A 12005-nucleotide genomic window follows, 5' to 3' on the forward strand; every position below is an offset into this window, starting at 1 on the left:
GAGCTTCGTCATCCCAGTCTGTGCAGCAGTCTTTTACTCCTAGAGGTGAGCAGGTGGATCAGGGGCCTACAGGGCGCGTGTATCCTGTTACCGCGCAGGACCTAGTACCGGCTCTATCAGTAGTGAGAGGTACTTTTCTGTTTTGCAACTCGGTTGCTAGTGTGTTGATTGATATGGGTGCATCTCATTCTTTTGTATCTGCTGCATTTGCATCTGTTTTGGAATTGGAGTTGGCACAGTTAGCATCTCCTATTTGTGTGGTATCGCCTATTGGTGGTTAGTTGATCTTGAAACAGGGTGTTAGAGGTTGTGATATAGAGGTCGCCGACCATAGGCTTCCTTTTCCATTTGTGGTCATGCCCATGAAGGGCTTTGATGTTATTTTGGGTATGGACTGGCTATCGTCATACCGGGCTGTTATCGATTGCTACCGCCAGAGGGTCACGTTATGTACCTTGAGCGGGGAGTGTTTCCATTTCTTGGGAGACCGGGTTGGTAGTGTTTTGCCACCGGGGTATGATTCGCGAGAGTGGAGTGAGCTTAGTGGTCTACTTGCTAGCTTTTTAAGCGGTGGGTGTGATGAGACCCAAGTTGTTTTGCCGAGGGTGGTTTGTGAGTATTCGAATGTCTTTCCCGAGGATCTCGTTAGTTTGCCACCTCATCAAGAGATAGAGTTCTCTATTGATTTAGTGCCCGGCACAGCGCCGATTTCTATGGCACCTTATCGTTTTGCCCCAGCCGAGTTGAGTGAGTTGAAGATTCAGCTCCAGGAATTGCTAGATAAAGGTTTTGTTCGCCCTAGTGTTTCACCGTGGGGAGCACCGGCCCTCTTTGCTAAAAAGAAAGATGGTGCCTTGATATTGTGTATAGACTACCGGAAGTTGAATCGGGCTACGGTCAAGAATAAGTACCCTATGCCCCGTATAGATGATCTGTTTGACCAGTTGAAGGGTTCCCGTTGTTTCTCTAAGATAGACTTGAGATCGGGTTACCACCAGTTGAGGGTCAGGGAGGAGGATATTCCTAAGACGACATTCCGTACGCGGTATGGCCATTATGAGTTTCTTGTGATGCCATTCGGGCTTACCAACGCACCGGCAGTCTTTATGGACTTGATGAACCGGATCTTCCGGGAATTCTTGGATCGTTTTATAGTCGTTTTCGTGGACGACATCCTAATTTATTCGCCTTCAGAGGAGGAGCACGAGGCACACTTGAGAGTGGTGCTTGAGTTACTTAGAGCCCATAGGCTGTATGCCAAATTTGGGAAGTGTGAGTTCTAGCTAGGAGAGATGAAATTCTTAGGCCATGTGGTATCCAGGGAAGGGGTGTCTGTTGATACATCCAAGGTAGAGGCAGTGCAAGATTGGGCACAGCCTAAGAGTGTGTTTGAGATCCGCAGCTTTCTGGGATTAGCTGGGTATTACCGTCGGTTTGTGAAGGATTTCTCCAGGCTAGCTTCGCCGTTGACTAGATTGACGCGAAAAGGGGTCAAGTTTGTATGGAGTGAGACTTGTGAAAAGTCGTTCCAAGAGTTGAAGGTTAGATTGACCACCGCTCCGGTTTTGATTATTCCGGAGAGAGGGTTGGGTTATGCGGTTTATTGTGATGCCTCACGAGAGGGTTTGGGTTGTGTGTTAATGCAAGAGGGGAAAGTGGTAGCTTATGGCTCGCGTCAGTTGAAAATACACGAGAAGAACTACCCTACGCACGACCTAGAGTTAGCAGCAGTGATCTTTGCCTTAAAGATTTGGAGGCACTACCTTTATGGTGAGAGGTTCGAGGTGTTCTTGGACCACAAGAGTTTGAAGTATCTGTTTACACAGAGAGACTTGAATTTGAGGCAGATGAGATGGATGGAGTTCATTGAGGACTACGATTTTGAGTTGCACTATCACCCGGGAAAGGCCAATGTTGTGGCCGATGCCCTTAGTAGGAAATCCATTAGTGATGTAGCTTGTATAGCCATCCGGGAATGGGCGATGTTGGGTGCGCTTGGCGAGTTTGATTTGCTTCTGGGCGAATCTGTTGAGGCTGTGGCCTTGTTTTCTGATGTTGCGCAGCCTACATTTGTGACTAGAGTGTTAGAGGCACAGAGAGGTGACCTTGAGGTAGAATCCCTCCGAGAGAAGATCTCAAGTGGGAAAGTTGAGAAGGGTTTGACGGTGTATCCCGACCAGAGTGTGAGATACCGAGACCGTTTGTTTGTACCGGAGTCTTGCCGAGAGGAAGTACTCCGAGAGTTTCACCATTCACGCCTTGCGGTGCATCCGGGAGGCACCAAGATGTATCGGGATTTAGGTCGCCAGTTTTGGTGGCGAGGTATGAAGAGAGATGGGGCTGTTTTCGTATCAAAGTGCCTTACTTGCCAGCAAGTGAAGGCCGAGCATCAGAGGCCAGCGGGTTTGTTGCACCCTTGCCTATTGCCGAGTGGAAGTGGGAGCATATCACTATGGACTTCGTTGTAGGTCTTCCGAGGACTCAGCGGGGTAGTGATGCCATTTGGGTGGTTGTAGACCGGTTGACTAAGTCGGCGCACTTCATTCCTATGCGCGTGAGAGATTCGGTAGATCATCTTGCCGACTTGTATATTCGGGACATAGTGAGATTGCACGGGGTCCCAGTGACGATCGTCTCAGATAGAGATTCTCGTTTTACTGCTGGGTTGTGGCAGAGTTTGCAAAGTGCCTTGGGCACTAAGTTGACCTTTAGTACGGCTTATCACCCTTAGACTGACGGGCAGTCCGAGCGTACTATTCAGATCCTTGAGGACATGCTTCGAGGTTGTGTCCTTGACTTTAGTGGGACGTGGGAGAGGCACTTACCATTGGTGGAGTTTGCCTACAACAACAGCTTTCAGTCTAGTATCGGTATGGCACCGTTTGAGGCCTTGTATGGCCGACCGTGTAGGTCTCCAGTGTGTTGGGCCGAGGTGGGTGATGCACCTCTGTTGGGTCCGGAGTTGGTTAGGGAGACAACGGAGAAAGTTGAGCTTATCCGTAGGAGGCTGGTTACAGCCTAGAGTCGCCAAAAGAGTTATGCCGACCGTAGGAGGAGGCCTTTGGCATTTGAGGTAGGTGATCATGTTTTCTTGAAAATATCACATAGGCGAGGTTTGATGAGGTTTGGGAAGAGTGGGAAGTTATCCCCTCGATTCACTGGGCCTTTTGAGATCCTTGAGAGGATTGGCGAGGTTGCTTATCGTTTAGCGTTGCTGCCACAGTTGTCCAGAGTTCATGACGTGTTTCATGTGAGTATGCTTCGGAAGTATGAGCCGGATCCATCGCATGTGTTAGATTGGACCGACTTAGAGGTAGCTGAGGATGCCTCATATGAGGAGAGACCGGTTCGGGTCTTGGATAGGCGGGATCAAGTCCTGCGTGGCAAGACCATCCCTTTGGTAAAGGTTTTGTGGAAACATCACGGAGTGGAGGAAGCCACTTGGGAACGTGAGTTGGAGGTCCGCGAGAAATATCTGGACTTGTTCATTGATGAGTAATCTGATATTTAGATTATGTAATGCTGTTGGACTTGAGAGCTTTACATATGTCTTAAGTTGTAAAACATTGGTAATGTTTTGGTTTAATGAAAGTATGTTGTAGAACTTACCTTGATATGAGAGTTGATTATGATATTGCATATGTTCACTAAAATGTTGAATTTGAGTTGTATCATGTGTATTGATTATGATATGAACTGTGAACCATGTATGTTGGAAATGGTTGGAAATAGAAGAAAAATTGCATGTTGATAATGCACTTGTAATATATGTTGTGAAATGCCTCTTGAAAAGAGATGGAATTGACCGGTAATGGGTCGGGTTGTTTAATATTATGTTATAATATTGTTGAGAATCGAGAAAACCTGTTTTTTTAAAAAAAACTTGTGTTTAATTTCGGGGACGAAATTCTTTAAGGGGGGAGGTTATAGCGATCCCGGTTGTCCCTTTACTGTTCTGTTGTATTCCGGACTCGGTTCCGTGAAGTTGGCAGTGGTATCTATCTTGTTGTCGTCCTTCAATTCCACTTGATTGAGTTTTAGGATGTTTTGAGCAGGGTTGTTACAGGTTGGTTAGGCCTTGGTTTCAATTCCTTATTGTTCAGTTTTTAGGCGATCCGCTCGAGCGGGTCTTCTTGCGCTCGAGCGGGGATTGCATACCTCCAGTATTTCGTGTTCCTGCAAAACTTCTGCAGATGTGATTTCTACGCTCGAGCGGGTTTCTTTACACTTGAGCAGTGGCGCTCGAGCGGGTTTGTTGGCGCTCGAGCGGGTAGTGCTTTCTGGGTATAAGTTATGGGAGGGGGAAATCTACGCTCGAGCAGACTGGTTTTCGCACTCGAGCGGGAGTGCTTTATTCTTGTGTCTTGGCGCTCGAGCGAGCCTTAATGCGCTCGAGCGTGTCCAGATTTTTGTTCTTGACGCTCGAACGTTGTGTTTTCTGCTCGAGCGGGAATGTCGTATAACAGAGGGCAACTGGGCATTTTTGAATCACTTTCTACACTTCCTCTCTCTCTCTTACTTTCTAAAAAGATATTTTGAGAGCCTCTCTCTCTAGAAACTCCCTTCTCTCTAGGGTTTGATCTAGTTAGAGTACTTTTCTTCCCTTTGCCCTTTGTAAAGGTTGTGTTGATCGTCGAGGGCTTCGTTTTGATCCGTGAATCTTGGAGTTTGGAGCATTTTAGTTTTCTACATCTTCTCCTCTCGGGCTCCGAATTTGAGGTAGGGATTCCTACTCACTTTTATGGTCTTTAACATAGATTTTTGGTGATTTTGATAAAGTGTTGAAGTTGGAAAATTTTGGGACTCAGGGTTTCAAAAGAGGGTTCTTTTTTTATTATTTTGATTCTAAAATGAGTATTTTGGGTTTCAAAATAGTGGTATTGATGTTGGTTGTTGATATATGGACCATTGGGTCAATATTAGAAAATGGGGGGAGAAAGCCCTAATTCGTTGTGTAAATTAATTGGTATAATTAATTTGGGAAAAGTGTTGATATTTGGAATTGAGTTGAAAATAATGAAATTGACTCATTATATGGTAGAATAGTGGAGTTGGATTTGTTAATCGCTCACTTTTGAAAACATTGATATTTTATCTGTTGGAGCTTTTATTATCTGTTTATAAATAATTGCTTGGGCTACCGGTGGAGGGTAGTTTTGATTGTTGTAGACAATGCATGATAATTAGGCAAATTAAAACTAATCAATTGGATATGTCATAGAGTATGACGGTTGATAGAATACATTAATGTTATGTATTGATTGATTGTGTATATGACCTTTGTGTATATATGCATTGTGTGTGTAGGAGGAGATAGGGGATGTACTCCACGGTTTAGGGGAAGATAGGGGATGGACCTCTAAACCGGATGTTGTTTGGGAGGAGATAGGGGATGGACTCCACTGATACAGCTCATATGCTTGTCAGATATTGTGTTGATACAGCTTATATGCTTGTCATTGGAAGTGTTGATACAGCTCATATGCTTGTCATGGGAAGTGTTGATATAGCTAATATGCATATCTGTTAAAATGTGGATATAGCTTGTATGCTTATCTGTTGAGATATTGATATAACCTGTGTGTTTATCTATTGTAAAAATGGAAAACGTTTAATATGAGTCTTTGTCTCATATAAGCGGTTGGCCAGGTTCTGAGCCATTGATGGAAATTGTGAAATTGGTAGGAAATGGAAATGGATTATGAATCGGTTTATGAAAATTGAACATTTATCAATTGCTAATGTCTTAGTCATTGCTCATACTGTGTTTAGCATATCTCTACTGGGCTGTGGCTCACCCTATATGGGAATATCATTTTCAGGTACAGGTAGCATGCCACCTCCAAGAACGTAGCTTGGGAGGCTAGAGGCGGGCAGACTTTTGTTGTTTAGTTTCTTGATGTATTACATGTATATTCAAGCCAAGGGCTTAATGTGTAAATGAGTTAGCACTCTTTTGTTGTAACCAAGTGTTAACTTGGAAAGCTGTAAGCCTTTAGGGCATTTGCTTTTGTTGTTAACATGTAATACTTTTTGTAATGGAACTCTGATGAATAGAAGAATGTGGAACTTTTACATATCCAAGCATGTCTGTATTGATGGGTTTAATGTTATTATTTTGAGGGCGTTACAATCAACCACCTCCATCCAGTCGATCGAAGACCTCCATCAGTCGATCTCCATCCAGTCGTTTTCCATCCAAACGATTTCGAAGGTAAGCCTCCCTCTCTCTCTCTCTCTCTCGCTCTCCTTCTCGTAATCCCATCTGTTTTTTATTTTTTTATACGTTTATATATATATATATATATATGCGTGTGTGTGTGTGTGTGTGTGTGTGTGTGTGTGTGTGTGTGTGTGTCAGACTGTTTCTATTTTTTTGTAATTATATGTTTATATATGTATATATATCTCTAAAGCTGTATTTTAAAAAAAATTATAGGTTTGTATATATACACAATATGTAAAACTTTCTCTCTCTCTCTCTCTCTCTCTCTCTCTCTCTTTTCCCCCTTCTAATGTTAATGTTGATTTATAATGGTTATTATTTATAGGAAAAATGTCTAGTTCAAATTCTACCAATAACACACTATCTGCGTTTGATGCTGAAGATGATAAACTACTGTGGAAATATGTGACTAGATTAGAAAAACCTGGTGCAAGAGGGGGGAACTATACTTTTCAATGTATCTTTTGTCGGGCTACACATAAAGGTTCATACATTAGGGTAAAAGCCCATTTGATGCAAATTAAAAATCAAGGAATAAAAGTGTGTCCAAAAGTAACAAGTATGGATAAAGTTGAATTTGAGAGAGAGATTGCAGAAGCAGAGTTGAAATTGAAAAATCCTAGGTTGAAGAATGTCCCATTGCCTCCTCCTAGTTCAAGTGCATCATTAGGTTTATGTTTCAATGAAATAGAGGAAATCTATGGATCAAAAAGGAAGAGGTCAACTGCTATGGGGAGTGGAAGTTGTAACGCCCTCAAAATAATACATAAAACCCATTAATTAATACATGCATTGATATAAAAGAAACCAACCATTTCTATTCATCAGAGTAGTTCTTACAACCGTATTACATGTTAACAACAAAAGCAAGTGCCCTATAGGTTTACAGCTTTCCAAGTCAACACCTGGTTACACAAAAGAAGAGTACTAACTCTATACAAAATAAGCCCTTGGCTTGATATACATGTAATACAGACAAAATAAACAAAAAAAGAGTCTTCAACTCTCCTCATCATCCAAGCTATGTCCTTGGAGGTGGCATACTACCTGTACCTGAAAATAGTGTCCCATAAAGGGTGAGCCAACGCCCAGTAGAAATATGCTAAACACAGTATGAGCAATAACTAAGACATTAGCAATTGATAAATGTTCAATTTCCATAAACCAATTCATAACCCATTTCCATTTCATGACCACAATGTTCATGTTTCATTTCAGTTTCCATTTCTTATCAATTTCACAATTTACATCAACGGCTCAGAACCTGGCCAACCACTTATATGAGACAGTGACTCATATCAAACGTTTCCCATTTTACAATAGATAAACATACTAGTTGTATCAACATCTCAACGGATGAGCATACAAACTGTATCCACATTTCAACAGATAAGCATAATAGCTATATCAACACTTCCATAGATAAGCATATGAGCTATATCAACACATTAACTGACAAACATATGAGCTGCATCAATGGAGTCCATCCCCTATCTCCTCCCAAACAACATCCGGTTTAGAGGTCTATTCCCTATCTTCCCCTAAACCGTGGAGTACATCCCCTATCTCCTCCCACACACACAACGTATATACACATAGGTCATATACACAATCAATCAATACATAACGTTAATGTATTCTATCAACCGTCATACTCTATGACTTATCCAATTGATTAGTTTTAGTTTGCCTAATCATCATGCATTGTCTACAACAATCACAACTACCTTCCACCGGTAGCCTAAGCAATTATTTCTAAACAGATAATAAAAGCTCCAATAGATAAAATATCAATGTTTTCAAAAGTGAGTGATTAATAAATCCAACTCCACTATTCTACTATACAATGAACCAATTTCATTATTTCCAACTCAATTCCATATAATCACAATTTTCTCAAATTAATTATACCAATTAATTTATACAACCAATTAGGATTTTCTACCCCATTTCCCAATATTGACCCAATGGTCTATATATCAACAACCAACATCAATAACACCATTTTGAAACCCAAAATATATATTTAAGAATCAAAATGACAAAACCCCCATTTACACTTTTTGAAACCCTAAGTCCCAAAATCAACCATTTAACAAAAAGCCAAAAAATCTAGGTTAAAACCCATAGTAGTGAGTAGGAATCCCTATCTCAAATTCGGAGCCCAAGAGAAGAGGATGAAGAAAACCAAAATGCCCCAAACCGCAAGTTTCTCAGATCAAAATGTAGCCCTCGACGATCAACCCGACTTTTACAAAGGCCAAAGGTGAGGGAAGCACTCTAACTAGATCAAACCCTAGAGAGAAGGGAGTTTCTAGAGAGAGAGAGGCTCTCAAAAACGTTTTTTGGGAAAGTAAGAGAGAGAGTGGAAGTGTAGAAAATGATTCAAAAATGCCCAGCTGTCCTCTGTTATACGACATTTCCGCTCGAGCAGAAAACACAACGCTCGAGCGTTAAGAACAAAAAAACCTAGGTTCGCTCGAGCGCAAGAAAGCCAGCTCGAGCGCCAAGACACAAGAATAAAGTACATCCGCTCGAGCGCAAAAACCAGTCCGCTCGAGCGTAGATTTGCCCCTCCTAGAACCTAAACCAAAAATGTACTACCCGCTCGAGCGCTAGAGTACCCGCTCGAGCGCAACCGCTCGAGCGTGAAAAACATGCTTGCAGAAGTTTTGCAAAGCACCAAAATACTGGGAGTGTGCAATCTCCGCTCGAGTGCAAGTATACCCGCTCGAGCGGACCTCTTAAAAACTGGGCAACAAGGAATTGAAACCAAAGTCTAACCAACCTGTAACAACTCTGCCCAATACATCCTAAAACTCAATCAAGCGGAATTAAAGGATGACAACAAGGTATACAACCACTAACATCACAGAACTAAAGTCCGGAAAACAACAGATACAGAAAGGGGATACCGGGATCGCTATAACCTTCCCCCCTTAAAGAATTTCGTCCCCGAAATTAAATACAAGTTTATCAAAAACAAGTTTTCTCCATTCCTAACAATATTGCAACATAAAGTTAAACAATCCGAACCGTTACCGGTCAATCCCATCTCTTTTCAAGAGGCATATCATATTACACATAACAACCTGCATTATCAACATGCATTCTTTTGAAAGTTACCAATTTCAACTCATTTTCCACAATTCCAAAATACATGCAACATTAACATCATGCTTGCATTTCTACCATACATTGAACATATGCAATGTTATAAAAAATTTCCATTAACCAAAACATTCATAATGTTTTACAACTTAAGACATATATAATGCTCTTAAAGTTCAACGATATTACAAAATTACCAATGCATGGTTACACATCAACAAACAAGTCCGGATATTTCTCGCGGACTTCCAACTCATGTTTCCAAGTGACTTCCTCCACTCCATGATGTTTCCACAAAACCTTTACCATGGGAATGGTCTTGCCTCGCAAGACTTGATCCCGCCTATCCAAGACCCGAACCGGTCTCTCCTCATACGAGGCATTCTCATCTACCTCTAAGTCGGTCCAATCTAACACATAGGACGGATCCGGCTCATACTTCCGAAACATACTCACATGAAAAACGTCATGCACTCCGGACAACTGCGGTGGTAAAGCTAAACGATAAGCAACCTCTCTAATCCTCTCAAGGATCTCGAAGGGACCGATAAACCGAGGGGATAACTTCCCACTCTTCCTAAACCTCATCAAGCCTCGCCTAGGTGATATTTTCAAGAAAACATGATCACCTACCTCAAACGCCAAAGGCCTCCTCCTATGGTCAGCATAACACTTTTGGCGACTTTGGGCCGTAACAAGCCTCCTACGGATAAGCTTAATTTTCTCCGTCGTCTCCCTAACCAACTCCAGACCCAACAAAGATGCATCACCCACCTCGGCCCAACACACTGGAGACCTACACGGTCGGCCATACAAGGCCTCAAACGGTGCCATATCGATGCTAGACTGAAAACTGTTATTGTAGGCAAACTCCACCAAGGGCAAATGCCTCTCCCACGTCTCACTAAAGTCAAGGACACAACCTCGAAGCATATCCTCAAGGATCTGAATAGTACACTCGGACTTCCCGTCAGTCTGAGGATGATAAGCCGTACTAAAGGTCAACTTAGTGCCCAAGGCACTCTGCAAACTCTGCCACAACCTAGCAGTAAAACGAGGATCTCTATCTGAGACGATCGTCACTGGGACCCCGTGCAATCTCACTATGTCCCGAATATACAAGTCGGCGAGATGATCTACCGAATCTCTCACGCACATAGGAATGAATTGCGCCGACTTAGTCAACAGGTCTACAACCACCCAAATGGCATCGCTACCCCGCTGACTCCTCGGAAGACCTACAACGAAGTCCATAGTGACATGCTCCCACTTTCACTCGATAATAGGCAAGGGTTGCAACAAACCCGCTGGCCTCTGATGCTCGGCTTTCACTTGCTGGCAAGTAAGGCACTTTGATACGAAAACAGCCATATCTCTCTTCATACTCCGCCACCAAAACTGGCGACCCAAATCCTGATACATCTTAGTGCCTCCCAGATGCACCGCAAGGCGTGAATGATGGAACTCTCAGAGTACTTCCTCTCAGCAAGACTCCGGCACAAACAAACGGTCTCGGTATTTCACACTCTGGTCGGGATACACCGTCAAACCCTTTTCAAACTTCCAACTGGAGTTCTTCTCTCGGAGGGATTCTACCTCAAGGTCACCTCTCTGTGCCTCTGACACTCGAGTCACAAGTGTAGGCTGCGCAACAACAGAAAACAAGGCCCGCAGCCTCAACAGATTCGCCCAGAAGTAAATCAAACTCGCCAAGTGCACCCAACATCTCCCATTCCCGGATGGCTATACAAGCTACATCACTAATGGGTTTCCTACTAAGGGCATCGGCCACAACATTGGCCTTTCCCGGGTGATAGTGCAACTCAAAATCATAGTCCTCAATGAACTCCATCCACCTTCTCTGCCTTAAATTCAAGTCTCTCTGTGTAAACAGATACTTCAAACTCTTGTGGTCCGAGAACACCTCGAACCTCTCACCATAAAGGTAGTGCCTTCAAATCTTCAAGGTGAAGATCACAGTTGCTAACTCTAGGTCGTGTGTAGGGTAATTCTTCTCGTGTATTTTCAACTGACGTGAGCCATAAGCTACCACTTTCCTCTCTTGCATCAATACACCATCCAAACCCTCTCGTGAGACATCACAATAAACCGCATAACCCAACCCTCTCTCCGAAATAATCAAAACCGGAGCGGTGGTCAATCTAACTTTCAACTCTTGGAACTCCTTTTCGCAAGTCTCACTCCACACAAACTTGACCCCTTTTCGCATCAATCTAGTCAACGACGAAGCTAGCCTGGAGAAATCTTTCACAAACCGACGGTAATACCCAGCTAATCCCAAAAAACTGCGGATCTCAAACACACTTTTAGGCTGTGCCCAATCTTGCATTGCCTCTACCTTGGATGTATCAACAGATACCCCTTTCCTGGATACCACATGGCCTAAGAATTTGACCTCTCCTAGCCAGAACTCACACTTCCCAAACTTGGCATACAGCTTATGGGCTCTAAGCAATTCAAGCACCACTCTCAAGTGTTCCTCGTGCTCCTCCTCAGAAGGCGAATAAATAAGAATGTCGTCCACGAAGACGACCACAAATCGATCTAAGAATTCCTGGAAGATCCAGTTCATCAAGTCCATAAAGACTACTGGTGCATTGGTAAGCCTGAATGGCATTACCAGAAACTCATAATGGCCATACCGCGT

The sequence above is a fragment of the Camellia sinensis genome, chromosome 6 (assembly GCF_055761805.1).
Source record: "Camellia sinensis isolate YWXY chromosome 6, ASM5576180v1, whole genome shotgun sequence".
Taxonomy (NCBI): domain Eukaryota; kingdom Viridiplantae; phylum Streptophyta; class Magnoliopsida; order Ericales; family Theaceae; genus Camellia; species Camellia sinensis.